This window comes from Giraffa tippelskirchi, chromosome 11 (genome assembly GCF_054371585.1).
Source record: "Giraffa tippelskirchi isolate mGirTip1 chromosome 11, T2T-mGirTip1v1.2.pri, whole genome shotgun sequence".
NCBI lineage: Eukaryota > Metazoa > Chordata > Mammalia > Artiodactyla > Giraffidae > Giraffa > Giraffa tippelskirchi.
Genome location: NC_137285.1, coordinates 63,032,952 through 63,058,036, shown reverse-complemented (window position 1 = coordinate 63,058,036; position 25,085 = coordinate 63,032,952). Strand labels below are relative to the sequence as shown.

The 25,085-nt window shown below is 44.4% G+C and overlaps 1 protein-coding gene across 8 annotated transcripts in view; it reads right to left on the bottom strand.

Annotated features, from left to right (window-relative positions):
• The window catches only part of TRIM2 (tripartite motif containing 2), a 179,389-nt gene that overhangs the window by 72,541 nt on the left and 81,763 nt on the right, over positions 1-25,085 (bottom strand). The window lies entirely within an intron of this gene.

Genomic DNA, 25,085 nt, shown 5'->3' with positions numbered 1-25,085 from the left:
CTGTGTTCACGCTCACGGCCTCTGTAAGCTCCTTTGTGAACTGTCACTTCATAAGGCTGTCCTGAGGATTAAACGATACAGCCTGGAGGTCCTGAGCACCATGCTCAGCGCACAACAGGCTCAACTCTCAAGTCACTACGACCAGGGCAGCGGGGGGGAGCATGGGCTGCAGTGCCAGGATGGGTTTGAGCCCCCACTCTGCCACTTATGAGTTTGAGCAAGTCCCTGAATCTCTCTGTGCCTCCATCTCCTCATCCATACAATGGGTATAATAACCTAGTTCATTGGGTTTCTGTGAGAACTGAATGGTTTAGACTATGAAGAGAACCCACCCCAGCGCCTGACACACAGCAAGGAGTCAGTTCACAAATTAGCAGAGTGGAGGTACTAGCAGTATTGCCTCTACTAGACTTGAGCTCCCTTAGGCATGACTAGTGATTCTCTTTTGTATTCCGAGAGCCTGGCTCATGTAGGGGCTCAATAAACATTTATTTTTTGGATGAGAAGTGAATTCTCTTCTTATGCCAACTAAAACAAGTCAAGAAATGAGAGTGGGCATAATCATGGAAAATCAGAAACGATGTTTCTGTCCACTTTATCATCCTGGAAGGACACAGTCTCCCTCAGCCTCAGCCACTTAGCAATGGGGTCTCCCACTGGCTTTGACACATTTGAGGAAGAGGCTACTGTGCTACTTTGTTGCTCTGGGTGAGTCCTCACACTAACTCTTACAGGTAGGCCAGTCCAGCAGGGAAGAAGGTCTCTGCTCCCGTCCCTCTGGATTGTTCTTGTGAGAAAGAGCCCTGGTACTTTCTGCTGGTCAGTGGCCAGTGGACATGAGTCCTCATTGGTCAGTAGCTCGCCTTCAGATTCAGTAGCCTTCTTGGAACGATAAGAAGAAAAACGATTCCTTTTGGCACCTTTCCAGAGTCAACATTTCCCCTTTGATGAACGTCATCCTCTCTAGATGTGAGAATGGGGGCCCTCACTTCATGTCCTCCACTGAATGGACCTGCTCTAAACACTGACTCGTCCAGCTTTCTCCCTCAGCAGTTAGCAATGTGTCTGGGCTGGGTGCCAGGAAACCACAGTGCCACCAGAGGCGAGGGGAGCAGAGGCAGGAGAATAGGAGCAGCCAGACCATAGCAGAGGGGGTGGATGCATGGGTCAGGTCAGGCCTGGCAAGTCCAGGGCACCCTGTATCTGGTACGGTGTGAGTCAGCGTGGTGCCAGGTGGGGCCATCCATGGCCTGACGGCCAATGCCAGGGGCATCCCCACTCTTCCTTGATGATGTCTTTCCTCCCCCTGCCTCTCTTCTTCCCCTGTTCTCCTGTCCTCTCCCCACTGCCCACCCACTTCCTTTACTCAACTAGCGTTTAATTTCCCTCTACTATGTCCTGGGTGCTGCCCTGGGGTCCACACTCAGTCACCATCCTTAAGGGACTTGTGTACTCTTACGTGATGCAAACATAAGGTCTCAATTAAACATAAATTAATGAAAATAAAAATAAATGTGATCTCAAACAACTTTTATCTATGGCCTCCACCTCAGACCCAGCAAGGATGCTCATGGGTGTCTCTCCAGCTGACCAGGATGGCATTCTGCATCGGATGATATTCCAGACTCTGGAGTCAGACACGAGTGTGCAAACCCAGCTCTGACACAGACCAGTGATGTGATGTGGGGGAAATTACACAGCTTCTCTGACCCTCCTTCTCCTCTGTAAAACAGCGATAGAAGAGTTACCCCTGTAGGGTTGTTATGAGAATAAAATAAGGGAATGCCTGAAAGATGCTGAGCATGGTGCCTGGCACACAGTCAGACTCAAAAGACATCACTCTGGTGGTGGTTTTAATTATTGGAGTCCAGGGGTCAGAAAGCTCTCTCTGGAAACATTTTAGACTGTGTGGGCCACACGGTTCTGTGTTCTCTGTTACTCCTCAACCCTACTCGAGTGAAAGCAGCCACAGACAGGATGTGAAGGGGTAGAGGTGTGTTCCAGTCAAACTGCACTGACAAACACTGATAACGTCTGTAAATTTCACATGCACGGAAAAGTATTTTTCTTCTGACTTTTCTTCCCAAACCATTACAGTGCAGCGGGTGGATCTGGCCCTCGGGCCTTGGTTTGGACACCTGGGAGCAAGCCTAAGGAAAGGGTTGGCACTCTCTTTCATGGCTTTTGCCTCAAAGGGAAATCTAGTTGGCGGGTCCATACTAGCACAGTGTCGACTTCAAGCCCGGCTAACCTTAACAAGGGTACAGACCAACCAGAGACAGTGAAAATCTCATAAAAGAAAAACAATACCCACAATTTATTTGTGCACAAGCAAAGACAAGTAAGTAAACAATACCTTCAATTTACTAGTGCCCAAGATCAAAGATAGAAAAGACAATTCTTTCCTTAGACACAGGATTGCCCTGTGTTTTGTGGACAAAGGCAAGCTGTTTCCACAGATGCGAGAACTGGCCTTGCGTGTACTTCATTTCTCAAGGCTGAGTGCAGAGACACCCAGCTGTAGGAAATGTCACAGAGGGTCACAACACCCCTAAATTTTACACAGAGAGGATGAAAGAAGACAGAGTGGACGATGAGTGAAGAAGGCTGGGGGAAATGAGGGCAGGCAGGAGGGACCTGCAAGAAAACAGGCCCAGTCCCAACCTCCCCGTGGAGATCAAAATGCAGATGATTCACTCAAACAGCAGTCAGAGACCCCGAGTCATGCTGGGCAATTCCTAGTTCCCTCCTCTCCTGCCTCCACCCTAACTTCCTCAGTGTCTAAGGATGGAAACAGGACTTTGTGCTTTACTTTCCACTGCGATCTAGGATGGATTTTATTCTCTAGTTCATATCAAATTCCTCGCAGGCCAGACATTCTTTCTCGATGCTGTAAAAAGACCATATTCCAGGTATACTGCAATTAACAATTAAACTTGTTTCCCTTGATCCAGAGGAAATGCAAAGGCTTTCTTATAAAGCCATTCCAAGAATCCAATCTGTTCTTGTACATCTTTTAAAAACTATACACACCAATGTACTCAGTGCCACTGAACTGTAGTTAAATATGGTTAGAATAGTATATTTTATATTATGTGACTTTTACTACAATAAAAAAACTTTAAAGTATACACACTCCTATATATAAAAAATAGATAACTGACAGAACATACTGTATAGCACAGAGAATGCTAATAATAATAATATTTTTTAATAACCTATAAAGGAAAAGAATCTGAAAAAAACATATTTATGTATAACTGAATGACTTTGCTGTATACTGGAAACTAACGCAGCATTGTAAATTAACTATATGTCAATAAAAAATAAATATTAAAAACAAGACTGTGTTATCTATGTTCTGCTCTCATTACTGGATGAAGAACCTACTAACCCTGACTCACTGAAGTGCTGATCGGCCCTCAAGGTCGGACGTCATGGTAACACCATCTAGCTGGCGGGGACTCTCCTTGGGAGGGGCATGGCCCAGCCACAGACATATATATAGTTCAAGTCATCCATAACCTGCTGGCTCCCTGCAGAACTGCCTCTTTAACTGCTCTCTAACATGGAAAGCAAGCAAGGCTTCTCTAGAAAGAAAAAAGTGAGAAGCTGGGCTTTGGGAAGGACCCTTGGCCACGACTGACTGCACCAACGCCCCTCCCCTTCCCACCCATGAGCGCAGGGCTGAGGCCAAAGAGCCTAGCCTCTCCCTTCACCTCTCCCCTACCACAGGGCACGGCACAGGTTCCCTCTACAGGACAGAAGCCATCCCTCTGTCATATAGATCGTCAGATGACCTGGATCAAGGGCAGAAACTCTGTCACTTCCTAGTCCCACTGGGGGCTCAGTTCATCAGCCCAGCTCTTGGCCTGAATCCTGGTCCACTTTCCGTCTTGCCCTGGCAGAGCCTTTCCACCAGTGACTGGAAGCAGGAAGGCACAAGACTCTCGTCCTTTCATACAATCAGAGGTATTTAAAGTTGGAAAGGAGGGCTTCCCTGGTGGTCCAGTGATAAAGAATCCACCTGCCAATGCAGGAGACACGGGTTTGATCCCTGATCTGGGAAGATCCCACTTGCCACAGAGTAACGAGGCCCATGCACCCCAACTAGTGAGCCTGCGCTCTAGAGCCCGGGGGCTACAACTCCTAAGCCCACACACTGCAACTCCTGGGGCCTGCATGCTCCAGTGCCCTGCTGTGCCGCAAGAGAAGCCACTGCAATGAGCAGGCCATGCACTGCAACTAGAGAGTGGCGCCCCCTTCGCAAATAGAGAAGAGCCCACACAGCAACAAAGACCCAGCACAGCCACCAGGAAATAAACAAAATTATATATATACATATAAAACAGTTGGAAAGGACCAGAGGGACGATATAGTCCCACAGTTGGAAAGCAGCAAAATCTTTCTCCAAAGACCTGGTCCTGATCCTAGGGACCCTGCCAACATGCTTGCCTCTCATTTGCTGGGTCCCTAACGTATCTGCTCGGGTCAAGGACCTGGAGCTCAGTGGTCCCTATGGCAACATCCACTCCAGATCATCATCATATAGACAAAGAAACAGCTGGGGAGGTGACGAAACTCCCCCCAGGCCATACAGTTAGCAAGCGGGGCAAAGCCTGACCCTGGGCATGCCTCTCTCTCTCCATCTGCCCCTTGCCCTCTCTGCACAGGCAGACCTGGGGACCATCTTTGCAGGCTGCCCAGGTTTGATTATGATTCCACCAGGCTTCATCATGATTCTGTTAGTTTCCTGGAGACTGATCCCAACAGAAATGACTGGAAATACAAGCGCAGGTGTATTTCTTGGCAAGCGAAAATAGAAAACTATACTGAAGAATAACAAACAGCTCTCATACTACAGCTGGCCTGCTTGAAGAGTCAAAGGTCCAGAATTTATGAATATGCAAGCCCTGCAGTCACACAGCAGGAGTTCCCAAGATAGCAGAGAAATAGGAACCCGCCACAAAGGATGAGAGTACTAAAAGGTTAAAACGCTGGCCGTCCACTTGGCAAAGGGCAGGGAAAAAATAAACCATGACATCCTGTTGGAACGGGATTCACAGAGAAGGCGGGCTCCTGGGACTAGAAAGGAAAAAAAAAAAGAAGACATAATAGAGGATATCGACCAACTTTGCACAGCTAAGAAGGTGCATATCTTCAGAATGACCTTGACCATAAAAATCTGACACTAAAATAAACACAAAAGAGTGGAAGTTAAATCATTAGCCGCTGTATAGACTGCTCAGGAAGCCTTGTAAGCTAGTCAAATTTGAAAGCAGTGTACAGTGAAAAAAGTACACGCACAGATTTACTCAAGAGTGTGCTGTTGGCATCAGATGGCCAGTGTGTTCCAACCCTTCTTTGTTCTGCTCCCTGGTGGCCCCGGTAAAATTTCCATTTTATTTTAAAAAGGCTATTAACTCATGTTTGTTTGCCCCCAGAAATGGAAATGGAAGAACCTAATCTTAATTTAGTCTTGCCCATAAAGCTGATTCATGATAAAAACAGGTTTCATTTCTATTTTTCTTTAACAGTCCGGGCTCTCCTAGCAGCATTCTAGGACCTTTCTTCCTGTGCCATGAGGTTTCTGCTCTTCCTCCAGCATTCTCTCTCCATGATTTCTGGCTTTTCAAGAGCCAGTGAATTCATTACCTCATGTCCAAATTTTGAGATCTCAAGGACAGAGGAAGAGGCTGCCTTTCGTTGGTAAATGGCAAAATGGGTCTTCAGGAGGGAGGCGTAAGCTCTTTGCAGGGCACTCTGTGCCCACTGCCCTATTGCTTGGAGCCCCCCACCCCCAGATACAAGCTTGTCCCTGTATGCTTGGCTCTCTGCCCAAATGATGCCTCCCCTGACTCTCTCATCATAAGTGGGTGTCCCCCACCCTTTGCTTTTTAGCACTTTCCTGTGTTGGAATCCTTTATGACAACTAAGACCATTTGTAATGACATATAATTATTTGTACCCTTGCTTAGAGCCACCTTCCCCACCAACCTGTAAACTCCATGGGGACAGGGTCCTAGCCCAGCGATGCCACAGCGCACGCGCAGTCCTGACATGAAGCTTCCAATGCCACAGGGAGAAGACCGACCAAGAGTCAGTCTGTCCACAAGTTCCCTGGCTGGACCAGCGTGCCTCAGAGAACAGTCTCACTGGCCTGGTTCTCCTGTAAAATGCCTTCAGAAAGACTTGTTATGGCTGAACCTCCGCTAAAGATACAGTTGATATAGCCGATTCACTTCGTTGTACAGCAGAAACAAACATAACATTGTAAAGCAATTATACTCCAATTTAAAAAAAATAAAGATACCTTTGAGCTTTATTTGTAGAAGAGATCTGCCAGGGAAATGGTATAAGCAAGATAGATGATAGGACAGCCTAACCTGCTTAAGAGTTTACTGACTTACTTTCCAGGAAAAGAGTTTCATGTCACTTACTGAAAATGTTTTCACCTGATCCTTAAGGTAGGTGGAATTTCCCTGGTGGTCCAGTGGTTAAGAATCCTTGCTTCCACTGTAAGGCGCACAGCTTCTATCCCTGGTCTAGAAACTAAGATACCCCATGCCACAGGATCCAGCCGAAAAATAAATACATAATTAAACAAATCCAAAAAAAGGTATGCTTTATAACACATTCCCATGATTACTGAATTTTGATAAACATGATAGTGTTAGTTGCTCAGTCGTGTCTGAGTCTTTGTGATCCCATAGCCTGCCAGGCTCCTCTGTCCATGGAACTCTCCAGGCAGGAAAACTGGGATGGGCTGCCATTCCCTTATCCAAGGGATCTTCCCGCCCAGGGTACAAACCCAAGTCTCCTGCTCTACAGGTGGAATCTGTACCATCTGAGCCACCAGGGAAGCCCTACATGATTACTGGATAAGTGTAAATACTGGGAGTAATACAAGTAAACAGCTTTTTGATACTCTGTAACTCACTCTTGCTTTTTCATGTATTCTGAATTAGTGAGCCCTCTCAACACGCAGAGTCCCAGAAGCCGCAGAGGGAAGGATACCACTGATCCCAGACTAAGTCCTTTCACAGTGGGTGAAGGTAGCCTAATTATTAAAGTTATTAATATTTGACATTGTTTTTTTAAGTAAGAGAAAAATACTTACTGCTTAGGCAAATACATCACTTTGAAAGAGTTGTTCACACTACAATGTAAAACCTCTTTCTTTAAACAGGGAGCCTAAAAACATACTGGAAGGAAAACCCTACCAAGTATGAGGTTGTGCCTCATTGTCTGAGTTGCGTGCCCTTAAGTATTTGTAATCTTATCAAAGGGAGACATTTTCAGAAACAGCCTCACGATCCTTATGCACAGTTTGGCAGTAATCATCTTTTATATTTAGGCCAAATGAGGAAATATGGATGTGAAATTCAGCTTTGATTTAGTGATCCTATCACGGCAGGAAGTTCAGATGCATTTCACGCTGCTCTAAAATTTTGCTTCGGGACTTCCCTAGTGGTCCACTGGTTAAGAATCTGCCTTCCCGTGCAGGGAACTAAGATCCCACACACCACGGGGCAACGGAGCCCAAGTGCCCCAGCTAGAGAGAGGCCCACACACTGCAACGAGGACTCAGCACAGCCAAAGAAAACAAGAAAAAGAAAAGTAAAATAAAATTTTGCTTCCGATTAAGCTAAAGATGAACAAGGGAGATATTCCTTGATAACAGTCATGTTTTTGTTGAAAAGAGGAAAGGAGAAGGGAACAGGAGAAGGGGCCACTGCAGGCCACTGACACACGACAGTCACCGATCCCTTCCTTCCCCCACATTCATGCAGCAATGACGTCATCCACCAGGCCCAAGGGGCTTCTACAGTGAAGAGGATACAGAACAGTATGATGCTGATTCTCTGACTGTTACAGAGGAGCAGGTAACGTTTTCTACAGATTAGAAGGGACTAGAGAGAGAATAGACTTCCCGGTGGCTCAGATGGTAAAGCGTCTGCCTGCAGTGCAGGAGACCTGGGTTCAATCCCTGGGTTGGGAAGATCCCCTGGAGAAGGAAATGGCAACCCACTCCAGTATTCTTGCCCAGGGAATTCCATGGACCGGGGAGCCTAGTAGGCTACAGTCCATGGGGTCGCAAAGAGTGGGACACGACTGAGTGACTTCACTAGAGGGAGAATAAGAGACAGAAAGGCAAAGGAAAAAAAGAGCTACCTTTATGAGGCATGCATGTTGTACGCTAAGTCACATCAGTCGTGTTTGACTCTTTAGGACCCTAGACACTGCAGTCCCCCAGGCTCCTCTGTCCATGGGATTCTCCAGGCAAGCATACTGGAGTGGGTTGCCATGACCTCCTCCAGGGCACCCTCCCGACTCAGGGGTCAAACATACATCTCTTATGTCTCCTGCATTGGCAGGCAGGTTCTTTACCACTAGCTCCACCTGGGAAGCCCATCTTGAAAACAATTTAATGAAAGTCAGCTATTTTCTAACTGGAAGAGGGGCACTAATCTCACCATGAGGGCCCCACCCTCATGATCCATCTACCCTAAGGACTTCCCAAAAGTCTCATCTATGACTGAATACCAGCATATTAGAGGGTTACAGCTTCCAAATATGAATTTTGGGGAGATCAAACATTCAGTCCCTTACAGGAGCCCTAAGATGTACAAGAGAGTCTGGACCTCTTCGACCTCTGTAATCCCACCACCCCTGTAGTGACTAAAGCATCCAAACCACTTCAGGTCACTGGACATACTAAGAACCCATGACCAACTGCACAACGTCTAAGTCCAGCAGCTGCAATGCATGTAATTGGGATTGGATTTGCTACACTTACTGATTACAGGCTTGCCCTCTAACAAGTCCTCTATAAAGGATTATAACTGTACTCACTCTAGGCCTCCAGAGAGTCCTGAGTTATTCCCCTCCCTGTGTCTTTTAAACCTTCACATGCTTTCCTTCTGCCTGGAATCCTTTTCTTCTCTTGCTAGAGATTCAACTGATGCATCACGTCTATACTGAAAACTCCCTGATAGCCCCTTCGCTCAGGCACGGTACTCAGCCCCCCTTGTACATATTCAGTACTTCTATCGCTGTTCTTATCACTCTTCGCAGCAATCACTGGTTTAAATGTCTGTATGTCTGTCTCTCCTGCTAGAGAGTGAGCTCCTGGCCTGAGTCTTACTTATCTTTTTATCCCTGAATATAGCAGGGTCTAGATATAAGTAAGTCCTCAGTAAATAGCAGTCATTCAATGAATATTACTTTTCCCTTATATATATTCTGGTTCCTGGTATGTGAAGAGCAAGGGAACTCACATTTATTTAGCACCTACTGTGTACGAGGTTCTATGTTAAACACCCAATTTTATTCTTAAGATGAATTTGTAAGATAGGAATTGCTGGTTTGATAAAATGGAGATTAAAGATCCATCTTATTAGAAATAAGAGAAGAGTATTCAAAATGCCTAGGGACCGATTTGATCTATTTTGGATTAATATTTCTGGAGCTTAGTTAAAATGTTAGTCATTCAGTTATGTCTGACTCTTTGCAACCCCATGGATTGTAGCCCACTAGGCTCTTCTGTCCATGGGATTCTCCAGGCAGGAATACTGGAGTGGGTTGCCATGCCCTTCTCCAGGGGATCTTGCTGGCCAGGAATTGAACCCAGATTTCCTGCACTGCAGGCAGATTCTTTAGCACTGAGCCACCAGGGAAGCACTTAGTTATCTCAACTCCAAAAGAGCAGTGACTGAAAATGGGGCCTTACAATCTCACTCCTAGGCATATATCCAGACAAAGCTATAATTACAAAAGATACAAGTACCGCTATGTTCATTGCAGCACTATTTATAGCCAAGACATGGAAACAATCTAAAAGTCCATTGACAGAGAAACGGATAAAGAAGATGTGGGGGGTGTGTGTGTGTGTGTGTGTGTGTGTGTGTGTATGAATACTACTCAGCCATAAAATGAATGAAATAAAGTCATTTTAACAACATGGATGGACCTAGAGATTATCGCACTAAGTGAAATAAGTCAGAAAGAAAAAGGCAAATACTATATATATGATATCATTTATATGTAGGCTTTAAATATGACACAGGGACTTCGCTTGTAGGGAATCCACCTTCCAGTGTGAGGGAAGCAGGTTCGATATCTGGTTGGGTAACTGGGACCCCACATGCCATGGGGCAACTAAGCCTGGATGCCTCAACTAAGATCTGACGCAGCCAAGAATGAATAAATAAATACATTAATTAATATTAAAAAATATGACACCAATAACCTATCCATGAAATAGAAACAGACTCACAGATATATAAAACAGATTTGTGGCTGTGAAAGGCGAGGGAGAGGGAAGGACTGGGAGTTTGGAATTAACAGATTTAAACTATTGTATAAAGGATGAATAACAACAAGGCCCTTATAGCACAAGGAACTATATTCAATATCCTGTGATAAACCATAGTCGAAAAGAATATGAAGAAGAATACACACACACACACATATATATAAAACTCAATCACTTTGCAGTACAGCAGAAATTAACACAACATTTTAAATCAACAGTACTTCAATAAAACAAATTTTTAGATGGTGCTTTAAGAAGTGACATGTGTGTATGAATGACTGAAATTTAACATTTAGCATAGCTTGGACCTACCAAAACATGAAAATGACCAAGAACCACCTTGGAACTGACAGTAAGACCACCTTGTTGTCAGTGGAGTGGTTCACCAGGATCCAGTCTACCCTGCATTCAGGGGATTATGTTGTTACACCACCACCCACTTGTCTTTTGAAGCTGGTGGATCACAGCATCCCCACTCATATTGTTCCTTAGCGCAAATGTTCTTCAATTATCACACTGGCATAATTTTTAAAACTGGATGAAAAACTTCTTTAAAAATAATTCCACTGTTTGGATGCTCCTGGCGTTCAGATGCCCAGATAAATAATCTGTTATTGTCCTGATTTTGTGGTCTCCCAGAATCAACATCAAAAGTACATAGAGGTTGTTTTTTGGTTATCAGCAACATTTCCACATGTCTCTGGTGGCTCAGATGGTAAAGAATCTGCCTGCATTGCCGGAGACCTGGGTTTAATATGTGGGTTGGGAAGATCCCTTGAAGAAGGGAATGACCACCCACTCCAGTATTCTTGCCTGGAGAATTCCATGGACAGAGGAGCCTGGCGGGCTACAGAGTCAGACACGAGTGAGCAACTAACACAACCCAACAACTGTCAGTAAAGGTAGATGTGATTTTTTTTCACCATCTGCTTGGGTATAAATTGTGAAATGTGTTATGCCACATAGTATGCCTTAATAATTTTGGAAGTTAGGACTCATCAAAACACATACACAACTTAGAACTGGCAAACTTTCCTTAAGAATTATGTGTTAATTTGGTTTCTAAATTTGGTTAATTTGTTTGTTAACTTGTTCCTGAGTATTGTTTGGACTCAGAAAGACAAAAGCTATAGCCACTACCACCTTAAGGCTCACCGTTACTCAGGGGTTAGATGGAAAGAGGGGCAGAAGGACAAATAAATGAGAAGCTCCAACTGTCTGGCCCTTTTGCTTTGAGGAAGGAGGTTCAGTTTCTTGTGGATTAAAGAACCTGAGCTTCAGACCATGTGCATCCAGACCAGCTCTGAAGGTCATTCTCCTGCCACACTCAGTATGGCAGATCACCCATCACACCTCAAGCTTCGCTCAACCAGGAAGCTGTAGATCACAGGGGATGGAATTGGAGAACAAACTACCAGTGGACCTTCTAGTCTTTGAAAAAGAAAACAAAAATTAGGTTTCGATGTTTGTAAGCCATTCACAGCCTGTCCTGATCCTCCAACGTTTTGCTTGATAATGTAGAGGCTGCACGCATGCGTGCTCAGTCGTGTCCGACTCTTTGCAACCTCCCGGACTGTAGCCCACGAGACTCCTCTGTCCATGGAACTCTCCAGACAAGAATACTGGAGTAGGTTGCCATGCCTTCCTCCAGGGGATATTCCCAACCCAGGGACTGAACCCACATCTCTTATGTCTCCTGCATTGGCAGGCGGGTTCTTGACCACTGAGCCACCTGGGAAAACCAATATAGAGTATATACATGTATATAAGCATATACTACTATCACCCCCCAATGTATGTGTGTATTAACAGCTTCACATGTCATATACTTTGACTCTTACTCTGTTTTATTAGTATGTAAGCTCCTAAGTCACTGCTGCTGCTGCTGCTGCTGCTAAGTCGCTTCAATCGTGCCCGACACTGTGCGACCCCATAGACAGCAGCCCGCCAGGCTCCGCCGTCCCTGGGATTCTCCAGGCAAGAACACTGGAGTGGGTTGCCATTTCCTTTTCCAATGCATGAAAGTGAAAAGTGAAAGTGAAGTCGCTCAGTCATGTCCGACTCTTCGAGACCCCATGGACTGCAGCCTACCAGGCTCCTCCGTCCATGGGATTTTCCAGGCAAGAGTACTGGAGTGGGGTGCCATTGCCTTCTCTGCCTAAGTCACTTAGAACCATAAACACTAGACTTGAAGGTATAGTAGTTCTAAAAGTAACCAAACCACTCATTAATCATTAATTCATCAAACATCTTTACTGACACCTAGTACAATGTGGTTATAACATGGTGCCAATGTACAGCTTGATGAATTATATTTAAGAGTCCAAAGGCAAGAGTTAAACTCTAACCTCTCCTACCCCAACCCCCGAAGATAAAGCAGCAAGCAGGAAGTGGGCCCAATTTGGCTGATTCTCATTTCTGTTCATTCCCTCAAACAAGAGAAATGACAAGCAACTTGATGTTCCAGGCGCTGTAAAGTTTACACAGAAGTTTAAGACCCAATTCTTGGGCACAATAAACTTGCCGTCAAAACCAAATATGCAGTAAGCTGCTGAAAAGAGGACAGTCGACAACCTTCTCCAGGAGAGAGCAAACCACAGCAGATAGCAGAGGGTGCAAAAGAAGGTGGGGCAAATTTGCTTTTGTTTATTTAAAAAATGGATCAGAGGGACTTTCTGGTCACACAGTGGATAGGAATCCACCTGCCAATGCAGAGGACACAAGTTTGATCCCCGGTCCAGGAAGATTCCACAAGCTGCAGAACTAGTAAGCCCCTGCTCCACAACCACTGAGGCCGCGCGCCTAGAGCCAGAGGAGCCACGGCAATGAGAAGCCTGCTCACCACAACCAGAGGAAGCTCTGCGCACAGCAACGAAGACCCAGCGCCACCCGAACAGAATAAAGAAATTTTTTTAAAAAATGGATCAGAAGAGGTTCTAGAATTGTCATGCAGTAACACTGAAGAAGGCTTCACAGGGTTTGTGGGATGGTGAGAGGTAATGATGAGGGGACGAAAAGCAGGCAGTTAAGGTGTTAGGTGTTTCCAGGCAGAAAGAGCCAGCATGGATAAGCACACAGGCAGTGAAAGCAGCCTGGTTTTCCATGGCATAAGGTGGAGAAAAAAATAGAAAAGTCTGGAACACTAAACAGAAGCCGTCTCGGGGGTGGTCCTAACTGCTAATGTTAGCAGAGTACAGTGACTGGAGAAATTTGGGAAGCACAGGTAAATGACAGAACTCCAAGAGAATTAATCTAGCTGCAGTTAACAGAATGAGTTTCCTGAAAGAGACATGGCAGGAAGTAATTACATCCATTCAGTCATCAAGGATACATTTACGAATCATTACTATATTGTCAGGTATCTGCAAATACTGAGGGATGGTCGCAGGAAGAACGGGAAGGGTAATTGGTCAGAAGGAACAGCTGGTGCAAAGACATTAATCTCGGACAACCTGACACATTTGGGTCTGCGAGAAGCTCTGCTCCAGAAGGAGGTAAACTGAATAGTTTTAATTAAAAAATTATATTAAATAAACAATTATATTGTTATATAATTATAATGATAATTATATTAAATAAACAGTGAACAGCCATTTATTCATTAAGCACTTAGTATGTGCCAGGCACTGTTCTTTAAACACAAGCATTCATTTAATCCTCACAACTCTATGAGGGAGACATTGCTATTCCCATTTTACAGATGCATAAACTGACTTCAAGTGCCTCAGAAGTTTGCTTCTCAGAATCACACAGCTATTGGGATTAACATATACACTATTATATATATAAAAATAATTAATAAGAACCTACTGTATAGAACAGGGAACTCTACTCAACATTCTGTAACAACCTATATGGAAAAAGAAGCTGAAAAAGAATACATATAAATATATGTATTTATATATAAATCACTTTGCTGTACACATGAAACTAACACAATGTTGTAAATCAACTATATTCCAATATAAAATGGGCTTCCTGGTGGCTCAAATGGTAAAGAATCTGCCTGCAATGCATGAGACCTGGGTTTGATCTCTGGCTTGGGAAGATCCCCTGGAGAAGGGAATGGCAACCCACTCCAGTATTCTCGCCTGGAGAATTCCATGGACAGAGGAGCCTGGCAGGCTACGGTCTGTGGAGTCGCAAAGAGTTGAACATGACAGAATGACTAACACTTCCATTTTCAATTTCCAATTTAAAATTAAAAAAAATAATAAAGCAGCCAAAACAACTACCAGCCTTGAGCCCAAAGGACAAGTAAAAGCTGTAGAATACGAGATGGAGCAGCATTCTAGGCACAGAAACCTCCAGGCATGCATGCACGCATGGGCAGAAGGTCACCGGGCAGTCTGCGTGAAGCACAAGGCCGAGTGAGACAGAGGAGGCTGGGGAGGCCATCATAGCCTGGGCCGTGATGGACCTCGCTTTGTATGCTGAACGGTGTGAACTCTAACTTGGAATCTGTGAGAGCCACTGAAGATGTACAGACATGACAGCCTGGAAGGGACGGATGGATACACACGAGACAGGTGTGGTGAGCAGGGCACGACTGTGGGCAGACTCTCACTAACCCAGCAAGTGACGATGGTGACCTGGGCTAAGAATTCTGTTCCTGGACGAATTGAGAGGGGAGTGATGGCCCCTCTCGTAGCAAAGTGGATTCCAGAGCCGAGAAGTCTGTGTGTTTGGGGCAGGGGGAATGGGGCAGTTGGGCAGGTGGGTTGGGCAGGTGGCTTGGAGAGAGAGGGTGCTGATGAGTTCAAGTCTGGACTGTTGGGTTCATAGTTCCACTCTCGGAAGAAAGGTCTGGGTAGGAGTCAAAGGTTTGGGCTATAGATCTTGGCAGAAAAAGAAATTATCATAATTGTGGACTATTAACCACGAGTAGTCCATAATGATTTTCATGCATTTTCTCTTTAATCTTTGCAACAATCATAGGAAACAGATATTGTTATTACTAATATGCCCATTTTACAGACTACAGCTCCAACGAAGCCACAAAGACACGAAGTGACCTGCCAAGGGCACACTATTGGTAAGGGACTAATACTGCACCTCACTCTCCTACACGCCTGCGACAGTGATCCAGAGTACAAACACATTTTACACTGGGGCCCAGTACAGACACAGGTTTTTCACTGAAACAAAAGTTTCGTGATATCACACTTAGTTTCCTGCTGTCTTCCACCCCGTTTCTTTTTTTAAATAGGCTGTCTGCAACCCACAACTTGATCCGCAACCTGCTCATGAAACCTACAGTTGGAGAACAGCTGTCTCCAACTATCTGCCTCCCTCATCTGAATCAGGTGGCAGAGGTGGGACCACAAAGGCGAGGAGCAGTGTCAGCCACACTCTAGACCACAGGAGAGAATCCACTGCAGGGTGATTTTGAGCCAAAAGCATAACACGATGAGACGTGAATCTCTTGTGCCAAATTACACCCCGAGGACATGTCTGCAGGAGCCAGCCCTTCGGCGGTGAGTCATCCACTGGCTGCAACACACATTTATGGGGATGGAAGCTTTTTTTTGCTGCCAAATGTTTCCACGGTATGGTACAGGAAAAGATGCTGAGGCCTTAACTTTGGAGAACGATGAAGTTGTTAGCTCTAAAGTTGCTACAGTATTCAGTGGCAGCAGACTGTGGGCATACAGCCCACAGCAAACCAGCCCTGTGCCTGCCCTTCACTTTGATGTAATTCTTACAGACAGTAATTGCAATAGGAAATCATACCTCCAAGGGGGAAGTTATGGAATATGGCATTTAACATCTTGCTCAGCAGGAAATGATTCTGCTGGCAGGACCGTAAGAATCCACTCCCCAAATATATCACAGAACCTGAATGTACATACTCTTCCTGATGCCCCATAGGAAGAGAGGAGTGTTCCTTTACAGTAGAATTAAACCCTTCTGAGTGGCTCCAGGGTCTCATTCTCTCAGTTAACCCTTCATTATTCTTTACTGCCATCATTTTCTCCTGTAACATAATTTCCCTCCCTTCTGAGTTCAAACAAACCCCGTTGTTGTTGAGTCGCCAAGTCACGTCCGCCTCTCCGTGACCCCATGCAGCACCCAGGCTCCCCTATCCATCACCATCTCCCAGAGTTTGCCCGAGTTCATGTCCATTGAATCAGTGATGCCATCCAACCATCTCATTTCTTCTGTCGCCCCCTTCTCCTCCTGCCCTCAATCTTCCCCAGTATAAGGGTCTTTTCCATTGAGTCGGCTATTCCCATCAGGTGCCCAAAGTTTTGGAGCTTCAGCTTCAGCATCAGTCCTTCCAATGAGTATTCAGGGTTGATTTACTTAAGATTGATTGGCTTGATCTCGTTGCTGGCCAAGGGACTCTCAAGAGTCTTCTCCAGCACCAACTTTGGAAAGCATCAATTCTTTACGGTCCAGCTCTCACATCTCTACATGACAACTGGAAAAACCATAGCTTTGACTACATGGACCCTGGTTTCCTTTCAAAAAGTCCCTCAGCAGGACAGAATGTTAGGGGAGCAGAACCTGTTCTTTATCTTGATTGTGGTGCTTTGGGTGGTGGTGATGATTTATATTCATAATCAGTATTTTAAAAAAATTTTTGACTTCAAAATAAAAACCCTGACCATTTTCTGAATCTTACTGCCCTGTGACTACCATCTTGTTTCTTTCCATCTTTTCCTTGACACTTGCTCTCTCCAATGAATTCATCAACCCTGAATATTCATTGGAAGGACTGATGCTGAAGCTGAAACTCCAATACTTTGGCCACCTGATGAAAAGAGCCAACTCATTGGAAAGGACCCTAATGCTGGGAAAGACTGAAGGCAGGAGGAGAAGGGGATGACAGAGGATGAGATGGTTGGATGGCATCACCGACTCGATGGACATGAGTTTGAGCAAGCTCTGGGAGATGGTGAAGGACAGAAGCCCGGCGTGTTGCAGTTCATGGGGTTGCAAAGAGTTGGAGGTGACTGAGCGACTGAAGAACAACAGAAACCCAAGTCTTCCCTAGGTTGAGCCCTAGTCCACTCTCTCCCAGTTCATTTCTTGCCCTTTACAGTTCACGGCACTGAAACTGTCTCTTCAGAACCTTGCTGTCTCTCCTCTACCTCTTTAAACGCTGCTGCTTTTGACTCAGGAGCAATGCCCAAATTCCAAGTCCACCACTCTCCCGTGTATTCCGTCCCTCAGGTATCTCAGCCCGTCTCCCGGATCAGAGGCTAGCTTGCGTGCACTTGACATCCAAATCCTCATCCAGAGAGAGGACAGCTGGCCTGGGTCCCCAGCGACCCCGTAGGTACCTCCACCCTGTCACTGCCTCACATTTGGCACACGCAGCTGCCCCCACTGGTGTGGATGACCTCCCCGCTGGTCCTTCTCCCAGGCCAGAACCCTGGGATTCCAGACACACTCATCAAGATCAAAGCAGGCAGCACAGCAGAAAGGCTCTGTGAACTGCCACGTTCTAGAATGATTATCACTTCTACTCCTGAAAGCTGTTCAAATACTCCTTTGATGCGTCTGGAGGTCTCACCTAATTTTTTCTCCAGCCTTCGCTCCCCATCTGTATCTCTCTCCCTCGTCCCCAGGGTACTGCGCGTTCTGTTCTTTGTCTCTTCACTAAAACAACCTTTCCCCCTCTCACCCTGCAGCTCAAGACTTTTCAAAGGCTCCTGTTACGTGTTGAACTGTGTCTCCCACCCCCCTCCCCACAAAAGATATGTTTCTGAAGTCCCCTAGTACCTCAGAATATGACCTTATTTGGAAACAGATCTTCACAGAGGTGACGAAGTGAAAATGAAGCTGTCATGTGGACCCTAATGCAATATGTCTGGTGTGTGGCCGGTTCAGTCGCTTCAGTGGTGTCTGACTCTGTGACCCCATGGACTGTAGCCCACCAGGCTCCTCTGTCCATGGGATTCTCCAGGCAAGAGTACTGGAGAAGGTAGCCTTTCCCTTCTCCAAGGGATCTTCCCATCCCAGGGATCGAACCCAGGTCTCCCGCATTGCGGGTGGATTCTTACCAGCCGAGCTACCAGGGAAGCCCCTGATATGTCTGATGTCCTTATAAAATTAAAAAAAAAAAAAAGGCAGTGTGGACATGGAGAAGGAAGACAACGTGAAGACACAGGGAGGGCAGCATCCATAAGCCAAGGAAGGCCTGAGACTACTGGAAGCCAGGAGACTCACTCCCACTCCTCAGAAGGTGCCAACCCTGCCCACACATTTTCTGTCATGCCTCTGTTTGGCCTTAAAGATCTTTCATTTGACCCCTCCCTCCCCATTCAACCTTTATTCCCACAAGTTCCCTACTTCGGCCTTCGGGTCAGTCTCCCCATCAATCAGACTGTCTCCCTCTAGTCCTCATCTGGAAATGGCTCTCCACCTTTGCTTCTGATGCCCCCCACCTGCTTCTCTCTTCCATCAAAAGCTCGCATCCTTTAGGCTCTAACATCAGTCTCTCTCCCACCATTACACTGTCACTGATCTTTTGGCCGATTGCCTTCTCTCCTTTCTCTAAACTGTCATTGTCAGGCCATCTCTATCTCATAAACGGACACCCGATCACATCTCGTTCACACAGTTCCCGAGTGGTTTCTTGTGTGATGTTCTCAGGTCTTAAATTTAACTTAATATTTGAGTTAAATTTTAAGTCCCTATTGGAAATTACTTTTTCAGACACTCCCTAGATTTGTTTACTCAACAAAACATCTTTTTGACCAGAGCTTCCCACAATTCTTCTGTTATTTTATCACATAGCATCCGATCAGCCATTACTGAGCTTTTGGGTTAATGAGGACGTCAAAGCTGTGAGTCCAAACTCTTCCTTTCCTAGAAAAGTCACCGGACTTCCTTATCTCTAAAATGTTACTTCTCAGAGTCCTTGTAAAGATAAGATGGAACAATTTACGTGAAAGTGATTTTCAAAAGGTGAAGTGCTCAAATGTGAGATTAAATCATTATTATCACAGTGCCAGGTTAGCTCAGCTAGTTAGCTGTCTCGCTGAGGAAATGGGCTTGAGCCAAGTGAGCTGGCCCTTCTAGATCTGTGCCACAGAGGGCAATAAACTTCACAACTAATAGAGTGGGAGGAAGGATGGAGAAAACCACGAAGCACATCCAGCGGGTCAGCAGGGTTATCTTCATAAAGAAAGGACAGACCGTGTGCGGTCGCCTCGGTCTACCCGAGGGCACGCAGCACCCCAGGCTCTCGGAAGACAACCGACAGTCCCTGACACACATCTCTGATGCAATAAACCCACAGGAAATGGGTCAGCCCCAAGTCAAGAGGTTTAACGTTGCATTCTGGTTTTATTTGGTAATTTAGTTCTACTGGTTTTATGACTGAAAGCTAATCAAGAATTGCGAAAAGTGCCTGAAATACAAAAAGCAGGTTGAGGACATCCATGGTGATCCAGTGGCTAAGACTCCAAGCTCCCAGTTCAGGGGGCGTGGGTTCTATCCCAGGTCAGGGAACTAGATCCCACATGCCGCAACTAAGACCCGGCAGAGTCAAATAAATATTAAAAAAAAAAAAAAGCAAGTTGATCTCTGTCAATTTAGAATCTCAATATGGTCCATTCCATGAGTATATCAAAAGAAGAGCCAAAGTCCAGTTTCCGAAGAAGACAAGCTTGGTGTTATATGGAGTCGATGTGTTTGGTGAGTATTCACATTCCCAGACCAGCAATCTTTCCCCAGCCATATGAATTTAGACTTGTTTTTCTTAATTTAACATTTCTTTTTAAAAGGGATTAAACTAACTTTCCTTCTTTCACTTCACCTTTGGTATTTGTTTCACAATCTTTAAACCTTGGCCAACAATTTTGCGTGATCGGTCTTAACTTTCAGATGCCAAATACAGACTGTACATTAGTAAGTATTGCAGCTGTTTTTTATGTGTAAAATTCAGAAAACTGGGCCCTGGGTCTCTACGGCCTGGAAAATAGATCTAGGAGACAAGTAGGAGGTCTGAGCGTCTCCCCTGGGAGTGACTCATCCCTGTGGTCTGTTGGTGACCTCCTGTCCCTACTGACCACCTATCAACAGGTCCCCACTGGAAGGCTGAATAATGCAGACTGAATACTAAAAGACCCAGATCTGGCAGCGCTTTGGTGAATGCCTTTATCCAAGGGACTTGATGGAGAGGAAACGGTTTCGGAAAAATATCTAAGAAAAGAAATCTATTTAGTTCTACTTAGATTTAGTTCCAGCATGGAGCATCCTGTGTGGAATAAGCCCCAAACATGCCAAGAATATCTTGTTCTACGTTACAAATGAAAACCAGCTCCCAGGCAGACAGAATTCAGAATTTCATAACTGAACATATCTGGCCCTCTCCCATTACAGAAACTGCTTTTAACTATTCAAAGCAAATTCTTAATTATTTCCCATTCTTGACATGCAAAGGCTTTTTAGAAAGCAGTATGAATTTGATCTGTAATAGATGCTTATTAAAAATTCAGAAACTTTGTTTAAGCAGTTAGGTGGACTACAAGTAAAAGCCTTACAGAAGAAATCCCAGAGAGATCCAACTGGTTTTTTCTTTCAATGAGATCATTTTAGAAATGAATAAAACATACCTTCCCCTGTGGGGTCTGGAGCTGAAGCAGAGACATTAGAGTAAATGTCACAGGAAAAAGGAATACTTTGCACAGACTCCCTCCCCCCGCCACCCTCTCAAGTCTTCCTGTTTCAAGCTCCTAGATCTTCTCATGTTGTCTGGTGGGGGGCTTGGCAGCTTCCAGTGGGTTGTAGCCTTTAGGCATCAATTACTTTGTACTTCAGATTTCTGGACTGAGATGTTTGGGGAGGAAGGGGTTGAAGGACACTTGAAGGGTAATTGCTACTTGATGGCTGAAAATAGGCAAAAACAGCAAAGAAGACCCCCCGTTAGCCTCTGCTCATCCTTCTTCTAAGCAAATGGCACCCAGTCACATCACTTCCTTGTACAGCATGACTGTGTGACTTCTGTGTGACCTGGGACAAAAGAAAGTATTTGTCATCTCAGGCTCATTTGTTGTAGGGTGTGTGTCACAACAGACTGATGGGCATTGCTTCTCTAAAATGGAAATAACTTAGTGAAAAAAGACTTCTTTTTCATGGCACCAGGTATCTGGAGGCTATATTCTGTAACTATTTGTTAAGTTTGCCCTTGATCAGTGGTTTTATTGTTGGCTATGATTTACAAGAGAAAGACATGTAATTTTTGCCATTTCTTTTCTGCTGCTATCAAGACACAAACATTCAGCCTATTTGAGTATCTTTTTATCCACTTCCCGTGGGTAACCTTTGACTAGTCATGCTAAAAGAAGGGGGATATGCAGGACTGTGCTCACATTTCATAAGAGGTTCACTTTTATTACCTCCTTCTTTGACTAACCTGGCAATTATTTTGCTTTTCATAAGCAGAATCCAATGCAGGAAGATCTAAATAGACATTTCTCCAAACAAGACAAACAGATGGTCAAAAGGCACATTTAAAGAAGCTCAACTATTGCTAATTAGTAGAGAAATGCAAATCAAAACTACAATGAGGTATCACTTCATACTGGTCAGAATGGCCATCATCAAAATGTCTACAAACAATAAATGCTGGTGGGACTATAAATTAACACAACTATTATGGAGACTAGTATGGAGGTTTCTTAAAAACTAAAAACAGAGCTACTATATGATCCAGCAATTCTACTCTTGGGCATACATCCAGAGAAAACCATAATTCTAAATGATATATACATCCCAATGTTCATCTCAGCACTATTTACAATAGCCAAGACATGGAAATACCTAAGTGTCCATTGACAGAGGAATGGATAAAGATGTGGTACATATACACAATGGAATATTACTCAGCCATAAAAAAAAGAATGAAATAATGCCATTTGCAGCAACATGGATGGATTATCATACTAAGTGAAGTAAGTCAAAGACAAATATCATATGATATCACTTACATGTGAAATCTTAAAAGATACACATGAACTTACTTACAAAATAGAAACAGACTCACATAATATGGCTACAAAGGGGAAAGATGAGGGGAGGGATAAATTAGGAGTTTGGGATTAACATATATAATAAGTCCCCTACCTGCAAACTGTCAAGTTGTGAACTTTCAAGGATGTGATTGTGCATTCCAACAATGTCAGGCATGAAATTGCAGCTTGCCCTTCATCTCCTGTTATTAATGGTCCTTCAGCTCTGCCGTCTCCCACCCTCCTCTGCCTCCTCCAATCAGCAACTTCTTGCCTGTTTCCTCAATGTCAGACTCTGTACGCCAGCTGTTGTACTGTACTACTGAACATTTCAAGGTACTGTACTATAAGATTAAAAAATTTTTTGTGTTTTTTATGTATTATTTGTGTGAAAAGTATTATAAAACTATTATAGTACAGTACTATATAGCCCACTGTGTTGGTTGGGTACCCAGGCTAACTTTGTTGGACTTACAAACCAATTGGACTTGCAAACGCGCTCTCAAAATGGAACTCGTTGACATGTAGGGGACTTACTGTTCACACTAGTACATATAAAATAGATAATAGATAAACAGCAAGGACCTACTATATAGCACAGGGAACTCTAGTCAATATTCTATAATAATCTATGGTGGAATATAATCTGAAAAAGAATGTATACATGTATATGTATAAATGAATCACTTTGCTGTACATCTGAAATTAACACAATATTGTAAATTAACTATATTCCATTATAAAATAAACATTAAATTTTAAAAAAAAGAATGCAATGCAGGAGGTAGGCAGAGGGAGCCCTGGACATATGCTGAACAATGCCAGGGTGCCAGTGGCCCCAAGCTCCACCATACGGGGGAGACCACTGCACACTGAGACAGCCTGTGCTGCCACTAAAGCGAGCTATGCTGCATGAAAAGATGCTCAGGATCCCTAATCATCAGAGACATGAAAATCAAAACCACAAGGAGGTATCACCTCACACCCGTCAGAATGGCCATCATCAAAATGTCTACAGAGAATTCCCTGGTAGTCAGAGGTTAAGGTTCTCCACTTCCATTGCAGGGAGTATGGGTTCAGTCCCTGGCTGGAGAACTAAGATCCCATAAGCTGTGAGGCACAGCCAAAAAAATAAAAATAATTAAAAAGTCTACAAATAAATGCTGGAGAAGATATGGAGAAAAGGAAACCTTTCTACACTGCTGGGAATGTAAGTTGGTGTAGCCACTATGGAAAGCAGCATGCGAGTTCCCCAGAAAAGTAAAAATATGATCCAACAATCCCATTCCTGGGCATATACCCAGACAAAACTGTAATTCAAAAAGATGCATGCACCCTCCACGGTCATAGCAGAAAATTCTCAATAGTCAAGACATGGAAACAACCTAAATGTCCATCAACAGATGAATGGATAAGGAAGACATGGTACATATATGCGATGGAATACTACTCAGTCATAGAAAGAATGAAATAATGCCACTTGCAACAACATGGATGGACCTAGAGATTATCATACTGAGTAAGTCAGAAAGACAAACCATATCACTTACATGTGGAATCAAAATACAACACAAATAACATATGAAACAGAAACATAATCATGGACTTAGAGAACAGACTTGTGGTTGCCAAGGGGGAGGGGTTTGGAAGAGGGATGGGGTGGGAGGTTGGGGTTAGCAGATGTGAGCTTTTATATGCAGAATGGAGAGACAAGGTCCTACTCTGTAGCACAGAGAACTACATTCGACATCCCATGATAAACCATACTGGAAAAGAATATTAAAAGAAGAATGCACATATATGTATGCATATGCGTAACTAAATCATTTTGCTGTACAGCAGAAATTAACACAACATTGCAAATCAACTATACTTGAATTAAAAACATATTAAAACTAAAGGAAACTGCGTTAACCTTGAACTACACAAAAAGGGAGGGGTCAGAACTGATTCCAGGCTTCCCTTCTTTTGAGTCCTGCAGGTTCCTGCCCTTTCCCTTTCCCCTCCTGTGCCTCCAGTTCACTATCTTCACTCCCGGCAGAATTCTAACTAAGGCAGGCTGCCCAGCTACAAAGATAGCCAGGTGCCCTGCCATTGTGTCCAGCAGCGAGGACATCCAGGCACGCTAACAAGATGCAAATCCCCTGCAATAGGGCTAATGCCTTTTTTTTTTTTATCCCTCCCTCAGTGAAGGCCCAGAAAACTCATTCTTTCAGATGGGTTTATAATATAGCTTTGACACCATGGTCGAATGTGTAACACTAATTTAAATAAATTGCATGTGGTCAGCAAAAGAGAACATTCTGCCTTTGTTTAGTCTGAGAGGCTGTTTTCAAGATGAAAGAGACCTGATCCTGTCCTCTAAATTAAGGCAAATCTCAAGGATAGCTATGCCCCTATTATGGGTTATTTTGATATTAATGAACTGTTTGATGGCTGGGGAAGGAATATCACAGGAATAGAGTAGAGCCATGTACCGAATTGGGGATCGACAGAAAGTGTTACTTTATCCAGGTCGTGTTGAAGAGCCAAGAACACAACTTTTGCTGCCAAAAGAATCAACTCGCAGGCACCTGAGCTGAACTATAGAGGGGGCTCCCAGCGCAGCCCTAGACCTGGTTACCCAGGTAAGGAAATCAGTGAACAGGTGGGAGAAGGATACTCGTTGATGTCTAACAGCACCACCAAAGCTTGAAAATTCCTTCAAGTCTCATGCTCTGCCTTTTACACTATTGCACCTCTTAGATCATAAAGCCATGGGTTTGAAACATAATATTTGTTCAATCAATCCTGTTGGTTGA